The following is a 15,033-nucleotide window of genomic DNA, read 5'->3' as shown; positions in this document are numbered from 1 at the left end:
TTGCTCCATTGGTTTATTAATGATGGGTGTCAGATTTAAAGAATGATCATTTCTGGGGCCACTCATTTCATTTTTTCTAAGACTGACATCACATTTCAATGTTTTTTCAATCTTCTCCTCGGTTTCCAGTTCATTCACATGTCAGAAACAATTGCAAATACTTCACTAGGTAGGCAAGCCAATCCTCCTTAATATTTTGGGGGACACGTCAGTTAGATCTGATTCTTTTTCTTTTTTTTCCCCTCCCTGTTTTCTCCCTGTCTGAGTTTTGCTTCTAGCATCAGAATCTCAGGAAAGAACACAGATTAAGGATCACCTCTCACTCCTGCTACTATTTTGGCTGATAATGTCAAGTTGCTTCTCTCTGGCACATTTTATTCCTAGGAGAATATCATGAATAACAACCAGAAATAACAACAAGACTTGCTCAAAATGTCCTTTTTATTTTAATCTTTATTAAAGGCCTATGAGATGAACAAATCTTTGGTCCTGTTTTTTAGCACTTATTTTTAAATTAATTTTTCTAAGCTTTTTTCTAGTCAAAAAATATTGCCAACCCTAAAACGCTTTCAGGGTTTCCTTTTCTCTCACTTTCTCTCCTTGAGATGAGTTTGGACTATTATTTTTATCATCAGAGAACAGAAAAGTAATTTTGTGGACAAGGAGAGTAATTGTTCTATTTCCATCCTATTTTCATAATGCTAGTGCCCTCTATCCCTAACCAACATTGTATTTATTCTGCTTATGATTGTTCTGCATATGAATGAATGGGTAAAAGTAAAAACATTTTAAGCATTTACCATAAGCAAAATGTAAGTCATGTCATCTCTCCCCATAAAAACTATAGACTTAAATGGACACTTTCTTTTTTGGTAGGAAGTGGCGTGCTGTCCCAGTGTCCATCAAGAGAGCACAGCAAAATGATCTGTCACTTAAAAGAATCACAGATATCAGTCTAGAGCACAGAGAGGTTAAATGATTTACCCATGGTCACACAGTCAGGATACTGGATTTGAACCCAAGCCCTTAAACTACAATGCGCAACTCTTGCTTCTCTCTTATTCGGTCTTTCTTTGCTTTCTTCTCTCCCCTCCTTTCCTCTATTCTCTTTCCCTTCCTCAGCTCTTAAAGGGCAGCTCTTATTTCATTTTTTATCCCATAGTGACAAGCCCACAGCAGGTTCTTAGTAAATGTTTCATGATTTATTGGTTGATTAACTGAAATACTAAAATCCCTGTTTAAAAAACACTTGATCATTCACAGGTAGGATCTTGGCTCAAATAAAAGCCCCCTGTTTATAAAACATGTACCTGTAATAAAACAAGCCTCCAGTTGGAATGATCTCTGCCCAAGGACATCTGCATTCTTTGCTTTTGGACATTTGCATTCTAAATAGATTTTATGTGGTGCAGAATGATAGTAAAATATAACATTTATAAAGCATTTACATGATTTATATGAACCAAACTCCATGTGAAACACTTTCCAATCATCATCTCATTTGATCCTCCCAATAAACCTGGAAATTAGGTACTATTAATATCTTATCAATATCCGCATTTTAAAGATGAACAAACTAGAACATCACAAGTGTCTTGCCCAATGTCATACAACCAGTAAAGTTTAAGGTTAAATCTGAACTCAGATCTTCTGGACTCCTGGTCTGGTGGGTTCCCTATCCACTGTGCCAACTAGCTGCCCCAATAATATAATCAAAAACTTAGAGGTGAAAGGGGTCTTAAAGGTGCTATAGTCCAACTACCTCACTTTAAACATAAAGAAATTCAGCTCTGTATAGAATCACAGATTTAGAGTTGAGATTGATCATTAGATGTCATCCACTGACCCCCTAGTTGAGGCCACAGAGGTCCAAGGTCACACAGGCAAGAAGTAGAAGAGGTGAAATTTGAACTCAGATTCTCTGACCCAAGCCAGCACATAAAGTGACCAATTCAAAAATAAGTTCTCAAATACCAATTGTGGCTTACATCATGCACAGAAAATTGAGGTCTTGTAAAACTTCAGTAAATTCTAAATATAAGGATTTTGAGCAGAGAAACAGGTTCACTTTAGAATCTGATAGTTTAAGATTCATTTTGAGAAGTCCCCTGCAAGATCTGAACTGTGTGGGATGGAGAGACTCCACGGCAAGCACAATAGGATTGTTAAAATGAAAAGAATGCAACTCAGAACCTCTTCATTTACCACAAGAAGTCTCAAGATGGCAAAAAAAAACCAGCCTCATTCCTGAAGATTTCCTAACTTTCTAATTCATCTCTTGTGATGGTACCTCCTCTGACCCAACTGGAAAATGCTGAGGAAAGCAAGTTGCCAAGACTGGCTTGCCAATGCAGAACTGAATTAATTAGTGAAGCTACTGAGGTAATACGTCACCAATCCAGAGAGACTAATTCTCTTAAAAGGAAGTCATGATTTAGAGGAAATGCACATAGAAGACAAAGCTATGGGTCCCAAAATAAAATGCAAGAAGATACTTGAAAGCTATTGTCTTGAAGGATGAGGTTTTATTGGAAGTTAGTTTTTCTGGTTCTCTTTCTATAGCTATAGATGTATATCCACTTCCTTCTTTTGGTGGGAAGTGGGGGTGCTATGGCTCCAACTACACTAATATAGAGAGACCTGGAAGCTGCTATCCATCAAAAGAGGTGGGCAAAGCTGGTTGGTTCTTATCCTTCGTTAATGAAGAAGACCAAAATGACATCACTACATTTGGGACAAATGACAGTGTGGCCGAACCTTGGCTGATCAGACCAATCCAAACTTGGAACACTCTAACACAAGGTTGGGCACAACTAGTCTATTTGAACACCTGGCAAAAGTGACTGTAACTAAAAAGAATATAGGAATCAGTCCAGAACACTGAAAGAATAAGTAATTTACTTAAAGTCACACAGATCGAGGACTTGAACCCAAGATTTTCAAGGCTAGTCCAAAGTAATACAATTTTGTGGGGGTGCAAATCTCCTTCTCTCCTCCCTTCTCTGCTTTCCTGTTTTCTTTCTCTTTGTCCCCATTTCTTCTCTCTCTTCTTTTTTCACTTTATTCCCTCTTTCCTTCTCCCAACCTTTCCTCTTTTCTTCCCTCTAGATTTCTTATGTTACATTATATTAGAAAGTTAAAATAGAACTAAGCCCCTGGGAAATGTGTTCACTTGCCTAGTATCACAAGAGGTAGAGAGAAGAAGGATTCATACCTCCTGCTCTACCATATTCGTGGATATGTGAGTAAAAGATTTGCAAAAGAATTTACATATATTATCTCATTTGAGCTGATCGTATTGCTGAGAGGCAAGTACTATAAGCATCATTATGGATACTTTGGACATGATGAAAGAGACACTGAGGATTTCTCTTAGAGCTTCCTCTGACAAAACAGATCTTAGACTTTTTCAAGTTTAATTGATGTGTCTTGGAGGATTGCTTAAGTTTCAGTAGCATTAAGTAACTTGATCATGGAAATAAATGTCATAAATGGAATTTGGCCTAAAGTCTTTCTGACTAAAAGCTTTAGATTTTATCTTCCATCAGAAATGATGCCATCTTACTTGGATGAGACATGATATTTCAAAGGTCTTCCAGAGCCTCTAGGTCATCATTTGTTTGACCAGTTCTCTGACTTCATTAATGATGGGAGTTCCAGGTGCAAAACTCTCACAAAACTGTTACAGTTCGGCATTTTTCAATTTATAAATTTAGAGAGTACCTAGAGCAATGAGATGCCAAGGGACTTACTCAGGGTCACAGAACTAGAATGTCTCAGAGGAGGTCTTGAGTTCAGGTTTTTCTAGCTCCAAACCCAAATCTCTGTCTACACTATCAAAGGGGTTGCAATTATTAATATTAATGACTCATGTCAAATAATACAGATATAGAAGATAACAGAAATGAAGGTGAAAAAAAATCCTCCTTAGAAAAGCCTGAAGGTGCTTTTTCTCCCTTTCTTTTGAAAAGAAATTTCTAAAAAGTACAAAAGTTTTTTAATATTTATCTCTCAGAGAATATCAAGAAAAAGGAAGAAGCAGGAAGAAGAAAGAAAGGAGAAATAGTGAGGAAAGAGAAAGGAGGTGAAAGAAGAGAATTCTGTTATTAGAGTTTTCTAGTTGTTTATTTTCTGGATACAAGGGAGTTACAGATTAATGAATCTCAACATTCTAACATGGAGCCACTGCTCAAATACAAAGGTGTGACGATTTACAATCTTGTAAACTGAAAAGGTTTGAGAAAGAACCTCAAGGACAGGTAGAGCCAGTGTTCTGTTGAGTACACCTACTTCCCTTTTTCCAGGCTAGTATCATGGTCTTAATAGAATTTTAGGGTTAGAAGAGGCTCATTATTCACAAAATCCAATCTCTTCAGTTTTCTTGGCAAGGAAGAAGAGGCACAGGGAGGTTAATGATTTATTCAAAGTCACATGACTGATAAGTAGAGAAAAGAAAGGACACTACACCAGGAATTCCCTTCTTAAATTTTTATTAAGTGCAATTGGGTGAGTGGGGAGAGTCCCAAGATATCCCTAGGCTTCTGCTTAGTGATAGAAGACTCACTGATGACAGCTATCATACCTTAAATCTGGTTCATGGAACTTACCAAAGATGTAACGTCAACACTAACTTACCCGCCTCTCCCAATGGTACCTTCTTGGTCCCCTTCCAAGTTCCCAAAATGTAGAGCTATAGTTAGTATTTCCTGAGCTATTCTGTATTGTCTTTAGATGTCAACCTAAACTATTTGTGATGGCTTCCAGTGTAAAGGAGGAAAGAAAAAGTCCACCTCCAATTCCTGATTTCTTAAATAATGGATCAAAGTTTCTTCCTGATGTTTCCTACTTTCAATTTGGAAATTAGCAAATGGAGTTTTGTGGATAGAATGGAAAGGCCTTTTCCTTAGGATACCGATTTCTGATCCTTACATTCTAGGCATACCCATGGGGAATTATGAAAGTCTCCCCCCACCCCCAAATAGCTCAAAATTTCTATTGATTCCACATCTTCCTAATTCCAAATACTATTCCATATTCCCTACAAAACACTGCATGTTGGAACAAAGAACTCTTGGGTTCAAATCCTATCTTTAATGAACTCAGATAAGTCATTAATTCTTCTCTGCCTCTGTGACCCCAAAGGTAAAAGCTATTGTACTTATGTAAAGGGGTTATTGTGAGGATCAAATGAGATAACAAACATCAAGTGCATGTTCGCATAACACTGGAGCTTTACACCGGAGTCAGTTATTATAATTAGTTCTTATTGAAGGACATAATATATGTGATGTGCTTTGCAATTCTTCAATTTGAAAATCTGAGTAGCTTTTAACAAGTATTTTATTAAGTGATTATGAGGAAGATGATGTTCTTCCTCCATGATCAAAGAGGAAAATGTCGTCATAGACATTAAGTGCCTACTATGGGCCAGGAATTGGTTATTGCACCACCTTAAAAGTAGAAACCATTGATATCAACTATCAAATCATGTTTATTACACTGGTTTTTTTCCTTTATCTTTTTGATTGGTGACACTTGAAATGCTATTGAAAGAAAGGTTAATATAATATTTCATTATATATATATATGGTTAAAGTACAATTTTCTCCCTTTACTGTCATTATTGTATCATCTCAAAATTCATTTAGAGCAGTATTATAGAAAGGGATTCCTATAGATCACATACTGACAAAAAAAACCCCACAAAGCAACGTTATCTTTGTTATACTGTATTTTCATTTAGTTCATGAATCATTTTCCAATTATATATCAATCTGTTTTTAAGCAGTTTGACACTTCCGATAGAATTCTTGGTTCTATTACCACCTCACTTCACTCCACCTTTTGAGGATTCTTTCAATCATGTCATTTTATTATATTATATATTACATGTATGTGATGCATTACTGTTAAAATGATTATTATATTATTATTATTATATTAAAATAATCCCAGGATTATTTAAAGTGACATGCCCAAGGGATAATGTGGATTTAAAACTGAGCTTGTAGCAACCCTTACTTGAAAAGTAAAGATTTCACCCAATCATTTTAATCCATAAACCCAACAAGTCATCACGCAACTTGACAAATTTGTCCTGTAATTTGCATGAATTGATTAGTTATTTTCACTCTCTGGATTTTTAATTTCATTAAAATGAACAGTCATTTTTGCCCTGTGTAGCCATAATCTTTGCGTACCCATTGCTGATGACTTTGGGGATAAAAATCTCAAAAGCTATAATGTTCTTTAAGTAGATTATTCCTATCTAAAACCACTCTAATATCTCTGCCAAGAAAACCACAAATGGGGTCACAAAGAGCCGGACAGGAATGAAATGACTCAACAACAACAGCAACATCTGGAAAAATCCTCCTGTGTATTCAATAATCTCAGCCATTATGCCACTTATGAAAATAAATAGTCGCCTTTAGACCTTAAAAATCAAACTAAGAAGAAACCTAATGAAATTGGGCATCAGGATAAATGAAAATTAGGCAGTGAGCCTAAAGGAAATGGGATATGCTTTTTGTGTCTATTTCCCTTTATGGTTTGTTTTCATGGAAATCTATGTTTATAGAAAGAAGTCAAACTGTTTATTTTAGGAAGACACTTTGACTCCTTTAGTGATTCCATGAGAGAGAAAAAGAGGTAGTAAGTAGGCAAAACTGGAAAATGCCCACATACATTCAGTGGGTTGAAGAGAATGAGTCTTTGAGAGTTATATTTAAAAAACATGAACTCTGATAGAGCATAAAGAAAACTGGATTTGCATTTAAAAGACCTGGTTTCAACCACTGTCTCTGTTATTTGCCCCCTCTGAGACCTTGAGAAAGTTTGCCTTCCTGTGCCTTGGTTTTCTTATCTGTAAAATAAGAAAAATAGAGAGTCGGAGATGGAAAGGAAATAGATTTTTGTTAATTAAGAAAAAAATAGGGGCGGCTAGGTGGTGCAGTGGATAAAGCACCAGCCTTGGAGTCGGGAGTACCTGGGTTCAAATCCGGTCTCAGACACTTAATAATTACCTAGCTGTGTGGCCTTGGGCAAGCCACTTAACCCCATTTGCCTTGCAAAAAAAAGAAAAAGAAAAAAATAGAAGGGTGTGTGAGGGTGTGCCACAGATGAGGAATTTTGTGTGTATTTGTGTGTCACTGTTAGACTAGTTTTACTTGATTGTTTTATGGTTTACAAGAGCCCTCTCAGGGTAGATATGGGAAGAATTTCTAAATAATTGCAATATAAAAATAAAATAGATCAAACAACTTTTTTAAAATAATAAATTGATAAAATAAGCTATATAGAATTATTTTTAAAGTCCACAGAATGCTAAATTTAGAATTCAGAAACCAGGCAGTTTCTAAGCTCTCTTTCACATCTAAGGCTACAATCTTAGGATCTCACTGTCAATCATTAACTTATTTAATAATAATAAACATTATATTCCTATCTAATACACATTAATATAATTGTAGAAATGCTAAAGTTTCAAATTCACTCTCACCCAGTTTTATAACCAAGTCTTACGGATCCAGGATTATACAGTGTTTGAGTATAAAGATAGAGAAATGCAGTATGAGGTTGTCCAGGTCAACACTTTGCCTTCTAAAACTTCACCAACAAGCCAGTGATCAATCAGTCCAAAACACAATAGGGAGGAATGATGGGGAAGTGACAATGGCAGTGGAGTCCATTTCCACTTAGTCTCTCAAAATGTTTGAAAGGCTACATTTGGGACAACACAATTTGTTACATTTCCAAAACTACACATCTTTATTCCAAAGAAAATTGTTTAAAAAAAAAAAACTACATAGTACTAAAATTTCCTGAAACATTTCTATCATGGTCTGTCCTCAGGGAAAGAGTCAATAGAGAAATCCCAGGATTTTCCCAGTCTAATTTTACCCATATTATTGGCTGAACAACTTTGATATCTCATTCAAAATAAAAATAGACTTTACTGTTCTCTCTATATAATTATTCTTGGGGACAATGAGGCTCAATTTGTACCTTCTGTACTATATGCAAGTCTATGGAATTCAGTTTAATTCAATACTTACCAAACAATACCAGTGCCTTTCCTTGAGGGAAGGATCTGTTTGCATTTTTTGTTTTGTATTCCCCAAGTGCTTGGGCACAGCAGCCAATTCATAGTAGTTGTTTCAATAAATGACTGAATACCAGGCCTAGTATTTAGAGCTGGGGGAATACAAAAAATTAAAAATGAAACAGTCCTTGGCCTCAGTTTCCCCATCTGTAAAATGGTGATGAGAACAGCACCTACCTGTGGGTATCAAATGAAATAACATGTAAAGCACTTTGCAAACCATGAAGAAAAACTATAAATGCTAGTTATAATAGTAATTATCATCATTATTCATTATTATTCAATGAACCACATATATAGACAAGTTCATGGAGAAAGCAAATTTTGGAGGAAATAATCACTAACAAACTGCATCATTGAACTAGAGCCGGCAAATACCTCAGAGGTCCAGTTTTCCCATATTAAGATGAGAAAACTGAGAATTGGGGAAGCCCAAAATAAATGGGATAGATGAGAGAGGGTGGGGGGAGAGAGACGTGAAGTCAGGTTCTCTGTGCAAATGGGGTCTGAGCTCTCCTTTCTACATGAAATTCATGCAAGTAAGACTTTGAATCTCTTCCTTTGCCATTGGATCTGGTCCTTGCAAAGGAAGAATTAAACTCATATTTCACATCAAAGAAAAGGTTTCATTCTTCAAGTATCTTTCTTAATTTTCAGGTGAGAAAACAGATCACAGAGTCAAGACCCCATGTTTGACTGTGGACCCTATTCTGATGAGGTCTGATGCCCTGGCTAAGTCATCTGACCTCTACGCATCATTTTCTCCTTTTGTGACACCTGCTTCAATATTTTTTTTCTTTTATAACATCCTAATAACCAAAGGGTAGTGGGAATGTGGGGGGGAAGGAAGAGAGGGTAGAACAAAGGCAGAAATGAATTTGGTTTTTGCATTATGGTTTTCTTTCTATTCTTGGCCCCTGATACTTTGCATGGCAGATAGTATATTTAATAAATACTTATGAATTGATTGATTTTTTAGAAGGCCTACCCAAGTTCAGTTTGATTGTTTTATGTATAGGGCCCTTTGGCAGAGGGGATAAACTTCTCTCTGTCTTGCTCTCAGATTCACATATCCCTCCATGATAGGAAAGGGGTTGGAGATTTCTCTTACAAAGACATTTTATGATCCTCAGGATCTTACACTGTCTTCTAGGGATACAAAGGTGATGATGAAGTGAGAGAAGGACAAATCAGCACATAGGGATCAATATTGAATATATTTCATGATTTTCTTTGTTATAATGTAAAGTCCAATCTGAAGGAGAAGGTTAACTTTGGCAGCTCCCTCCCTGCCCCAGAAATGATTATGATAATAAGACAAAAGAGAACAATAAAATTAATTTTAAAAATAAGATAAAACTCAAATAAAAATTTTAAAATAAATAAAATAAATTAATAAAATGATGTAATAAAAATAAACTTTAAAGATATTAAAATAATAAAAACAAAAGAAATAAAAATAATTCAGATCACTAAACATTGATGGAACACTTCTAATATAGAATCATTGTGCCCAGTATTGAGATTCCTAGTCTCACACCCACATCCATACCCACATACAAACACACAGCTATACCCTGACTTTATGGAGCTTGCAATCCAATGGGAAAGAAATATGTATAGCACATGCAAATTGTGCATAACTATTAATACTGATTCCCAATAAATGTTGGTCGCATCATTTTGAAAAGACTACTATTTCAGTTCCCATTTTTTCTTCCTTTTTTCCTTCCTGTCACTAATCTCTTGGCTAAACCCTCCACTAGGAGGTTAAATTGTTCTCCCCTTCCTTATCAGGATATGGTACAAGGAAGAATCAGATCAACTTTCTTTTTTTGTTGTTTTGTAGTGACTCAATCACCTGTAAAAAGTACAAAGGAAAAGGAAGGATAATTGTTACTAATTTAATGATCTTGTCCACCCCTACCTGGCTCATCTTTTTGAGTCCCTTATCATAGAGTATTTAAGACATGACTCTGGGATGGTTATTTGGTGGCTCCATCTTAACATGTCAAGGACCTGTGTTTTTCTGGGTTGGAAACTCCCAGGATGGAGATTTCCCTCAACAGTGGAACTGCAACCTATCAAGAATTTACAGTCTTAGGTCTCTGAGATCACAGATGCTCAGGAATTTCTATTTATATTATATATATATCATTTAAATAAAATATATAATTCAAGGCAAATTGTTTAACCTCAGTTTTCCCTCTGCAAAATAGGATGATGATAATCACATCTACCTCCCGGGTTAGTTGTGAGAATAAAATTAGATAGCATATCTAAGGTACTCTGCAAATTTTTAAGAGCTATATAAACGCTAGCTATCATTATTAGTGTTATTCCTGTTGCTTTAATCATCATCATTATTATATGAGCAGTGAGAAAGCAAATGACAGTTCTTTATTCTTCTGCACCAGAATTATAGTATTCCCAAAATTCAAAAATCACATTTCTGAAGAAAATAATAACAAAAGTGTTAGATAAACATTGTATTTATAAAGGAATTCAGGGTTTATAAAGTACCTTCTACATATGAAGGAGTGCACACAGATATGATTACTTATCTTTGTTTGCAGATAAGGACACTGAGGTTCAGAGAGGACCTAATGGCAGAGAAGAAATGCTGCTAGGTTCTAAGTGAGACAGCATATTTGAATTTTGACTCTTCCATTTACTCTCTATTATTTTTGGCACAGAGTCATTGCTTTAGACCCAGAATGACCTTTAGATCCCATGAAGCCCAATCCTCTCATTTTACAAATGAGGAAATTGTGGCTGAGAAAGACTGTGACCTGTCCAGGGTCACACAGTGAGTGTCTGGGCTCCTTAATTCTAGATATTGTGCTCATTTCAACTCTCCTTGGATTTAGTTTTTATTTTTTAATGGATATTTTATTTTACCAAATACATATAATGAAAGTTTTTTTCAACATTCATCCATATGTGGGCATGTGTGTATTATATTTAAGTTACAAAATTTCCTTCCACCCTCCCTTCCCACCCCCTCCCCTCAGTGGCAAACAGTCAAGTTGACATCCTACATACATATTTTTGAACAATGGGTTTACAGATTAGTCATTTTCGGTGTGAGGAAATAGGATAAAGGGAAAGTGATAATTTGTATAAAGATTTAGTTTTTAAAGATAGAAGATTTGACTCAATAGATACTGAAATCTCTTCTAGCTTTATTTCTCAGATCTTTTGATTCTAGGAGCAATAATTTCCCCAGGGTCAAATAGCTAGTGATTGGCAGATCATAGAATCACAGAAATTTAGATTTGGAAGAGAATTCAGAAGTCATCTAGTCAGACGCACCCCTGTGAAAGATTGCCCAGCACAAGTTAACTTGAATTACTCTCATAAGAAAGAGCCTACCATCTCCCAAAGAAGCCCATTTCATTTTGGCTAGCTCTTGTTAGTAGAGATAGGAAGCAAATTCAGGTTATTTGACTCCAAATCCAATATTATTTTCTATTAAGCCATGTTCCCTGCCTCCCCTATATATCTATGATAATTAATCTTTTCTTTTGCAATTGAGGTGACAGCCGAAATCATCAAATACCTTCCCTTTTCTTCAAAGCACAGTGGCAATCCATTGACCCACAAATCAGAGTTAGATATGTTCATCCCCATTCTCTACAGCAGGATTTATAAAGGCGAAGAGAAGATATGACAGCTTCGAGCAGCCTGTGAGTCATTGAGATTATTGCTTTGCTCATTACAAGAATAGAAGCATGATCAAGATTTAATCTGAGATTGAGAAATGCAAAGCCAAATGGGTTGGTTACTCATAGATATTCAATGATTTCTCTATGAAGTGTCTCCTTAGATGCCATCAAATGAAATGACCTCAAAGAATTGATGCTATGTAGTCTAGGAAACCGAGGCATTTATATATATTTCACTAATACATACATGGTAATTATAAAGATGAAACAGAATAATTAAACTTTAAAGGGATGACCTTATTCTCTTTCTTCAGACAGTCCCATAAAAGAAAAAAAACTACTTATTCTCTCCTGTCTCTCTCCCTCTCCCTCTCCCTTTCCCCATCACTGTTTGTCTCTGTTTCTCTTTTTCTATCTCTCTATCTCTATATCCATCTCTCCCTTACTTTCCCCCATGTCTGTCTGTCTCTGTCTGTGTGTGTGTGTACCCCATACTCTCCCCTCCTTTTCCTCTTTGTGTCTTTCTCCCCCTCTCCATTTCTTCCTTTCACTCATCCCCTACCTCTATGCCTTTCCTCTCTCCCTCTCTCCCACTTTTTTTCCTGTCTGTCTCTCTTTTATTTTCCCTCTCCTCCACTTTCCCTCTTAATCTTTCTTCCTAACCAGTTTCTCCAGCCCAATCGGCAACGCCACAATATCACCAAACACCCTATACAATCTTCAAGCAATTTCCAGCTCATTATCATCCAGCACTCTGCCCCCACCAGCCTGTTGCCAGACCCTGCCGCTATTGTTGTTCCTTTTCCCTTGTGGTTGCAGATTTCTCTGTTGCTCTCTAGCCTAGCTGTAGGCACAGCGGAAAGGCACTGGACCCGAGTCTTCATTCTACCTCTGACATTTCCTTACTACCTTAGTCACCTTAGGTAAGTACTTGTCCTCCCTGGTCAGTTGCCCCATCTGTCAAATCATGGATCGGATGTCAAATTGGATCAGATGGCTTCTGAAGCTCCATCTCAAGATCTATAAAGCTATGAGACTGTGAAATTATATTTCTGAATTCTCCTCTTCTTTGTCTTTGCCCTCCTCCTTCTCCCTTTTCCCCCTCTGGCTTCTGCCAAGAAACTCAACCTTTAGCCACATTATTGGGCTTCTTCCCACCTTTTCAGAACATCTCCAAGCTGTACCAAGTACAGTCATCACATTTTTTTTTCTCTTCTGTTATTCTAACCTTGTCGAATCCACCCCCACTTTTGGTCTTGAGGTCAACCTCCTGATGCTCAGGATTAACATCCTTTCTTTACTTCAGAGTCCTTTCAAGACAGTCTCCCACAATCATTTAGACATCTTGTTCTCTCTCTTTTTAATCCTCTCTCTTCCCCCCTGCCCTCCTATCTCCAAGAAAATTTTCTCAGCATCCAATCCTTCATCTCCTCCTGTTTCCACCTTGGATTCTTCTTCAAAGTGGCTCTTTTGTTTTCCATCCAGTCAAGTGGCTCCTTGTTCTTAATAACTGAGGAGAATAGACTGAAGTGGGAGGTACCTTTGAGGTCATCAAGTTATTTTAGGTCCATAGAGGTGATATGACTTGCCCAGGGTTACCCCAGATAATGAATAACAGAATTGAGAAGCTTCTGACTGCAAATCTAAGGGGCTCTCTCTTGCAACACACTGCCCTTCCTTCCTTTGCAAGAATAATAGAATGAACGTTAGAGCTAGAAGAGACCCCAGAAACCACCATGACTATCCTCTTCTTCACTTTACTAGGTCAACAAATAAAGGAACTCGTCTAATAACAAGGAGCTGGGAGCAGAGGACATATCTGAACCCAGGTCTCCTAAATTCTATCTCAAAATTTTTTGTCAGTGATCTATATAGAACACTGGAATTGTGAGGACCTAAGTTTAAATTCCAGTTTTTCAGTTTATTATCTGGGTGACCCTAAGTAAATCACTTCTCTGTGGGTCACAGTTTTTACATCTGTAAAATGGGAATTATAAACTAGACGGTCTCTAGAGTATATTCCAGGGCTAAACCTGTAGTCCCAGGCTTGTGAAGAACTAGCAATTCAACAACCAAGTAAACCAATGTTTAGCACCTGGTATGCTCCAAGAACAGTGCAAGAAACTGGGAACCAAAAAGAAAACACAGTGAAAAGAGTTCTGGGGGGACAGAAGAGCAACTTATATAGAGATTCATAAAACAAACAAACAAATAAATAAATGAATAAATGAATGAATAAATATAGGGGAGAAGGAGATAAAGAGTGAAAAAGAGGGAGAGAGATAGGGAGGGGAGGAGGAGGGAGAAGGGGAAGGAGGGGGAAGAGAGGGAGGGGAAAGGGGAAGGGAGAGAGAGAGAGGGGGGGGGGGGAAAGGGAAGGGAGAGAGAAAGGAGAGGGAGAGGGAGAAGGAAAGAGAGAAGGGTAAGGGGAGGGAAAATGAGAGCCAGAGGGAAAGGGAAAGGGAAAGGGAGAAGGGGAGGGAGAGATGAAGGAGAGGGGGAGGGATAAAGGGTGAGGTGAGGAATACCAAATCATTTCTAGGAGAAGGTAGGTGCCAACAAACTCTGGTTGCCAGTTTCTTCCTTAGTAAAAGTAAAAAAGTTTAGACTAGATGACTTCTAAGGTTTCTATAAATCTATGATCCTGTTATCCTACCATTTTGGGTCTCTCTTCTTCCAAAAAAGTAAATGGATTGGGCTAAAGAGCTTCTACGTTTCCTTCTAGCTTGCAATTTATGATCTGAAGCGATTCCACCCTTTTGGATCTCAGTTTCCTCCTCTAAAAATGAAGAATTAGAAGAGAAGTGCTCTCAGGCTCCTCCCAGCTCAATCTAGGAGCCTACAATCCACAATACAGCATCCCTTCAGCTTCCCACATACCTTCTCAGAAGCCAACTACCCACTCACCCTGTCCCCACACCCTTTGAAAGATAGAAATCTAACGCTCTGCTTACCTGATTGATCTGTCTACTAGCTGCTAGTTCACTCTGTCCTTACATCCCTTCTGTTGATTCATCCTTTTTTCCCCTGTATCAATCTGTCAGCTCCCCCAAACTGAGGGTTTGTTCTGTAGAGCCCCATGTGCAGGAAGACACAAGTCTCTGGAACATTCCATGATGCTGATGAAGTCAGGATACCCTGCTTATTTGCATGACATTCATATTCCCTTCTAGTCAGAAGCACCTGAATAAAAACCCACCTCTGAGTACTCTGATGTGTCTCTAGCCAACCAGGGGTCCCTGCAACAACTAAGCCCATTTC

The 15,033-nt window shown here is 37.3% G+C and overlaps 1 long non-coding RNA gene across 16 annotated transcripts in view; it reads right to left on the bottom strand.

The window, feature by feature from the left end:
- Positions 1-15,033, bottom strand: part of LOC141515237 (uncharacterized) — a 130,021-nt gene that overhangs the window by 93,759 nt on the left and 21,229 nt on the right. The window contains exon 1 of one of the 16 annotated variants that reach the window (XR_012476272.1): positions 14,727-15,031. The exons of 14 other annotated variants lie outside the window; for them this stretch is intronic. This is a non-coding gene — a long non-coding RNA (uncharacterized LOC141515237). Of the gene's footprint in view, positions 1-14,726; positions 15,032-15,033 lie in introns of those variants that run through there. One more of the 16 variants, XR_012476277.1, reaches the window with a different exon arrangement.

The sequence above is a fragment of the Macrotis lagotis genome, chromosome 2, assembly GCF_037893015.1.
Source record: "Macrotis lagotis isolate mMagLag1 chromosome 2, bilby.v1.9.chrom.fasta, whole genome shotgun sequence".
Classification (NCBI taxonomy): Eukaryota; Metazoa; Chordata; class Mammalia; order Peramelemorphia; family Peramelidae; genus Macrotis; species Macrotis lagotis.
The sequence above is the reverse complement of the archived record's forward strand: the minus strand, read 5'-3'. Positions and strand labels throughout refer to the sequence as shown.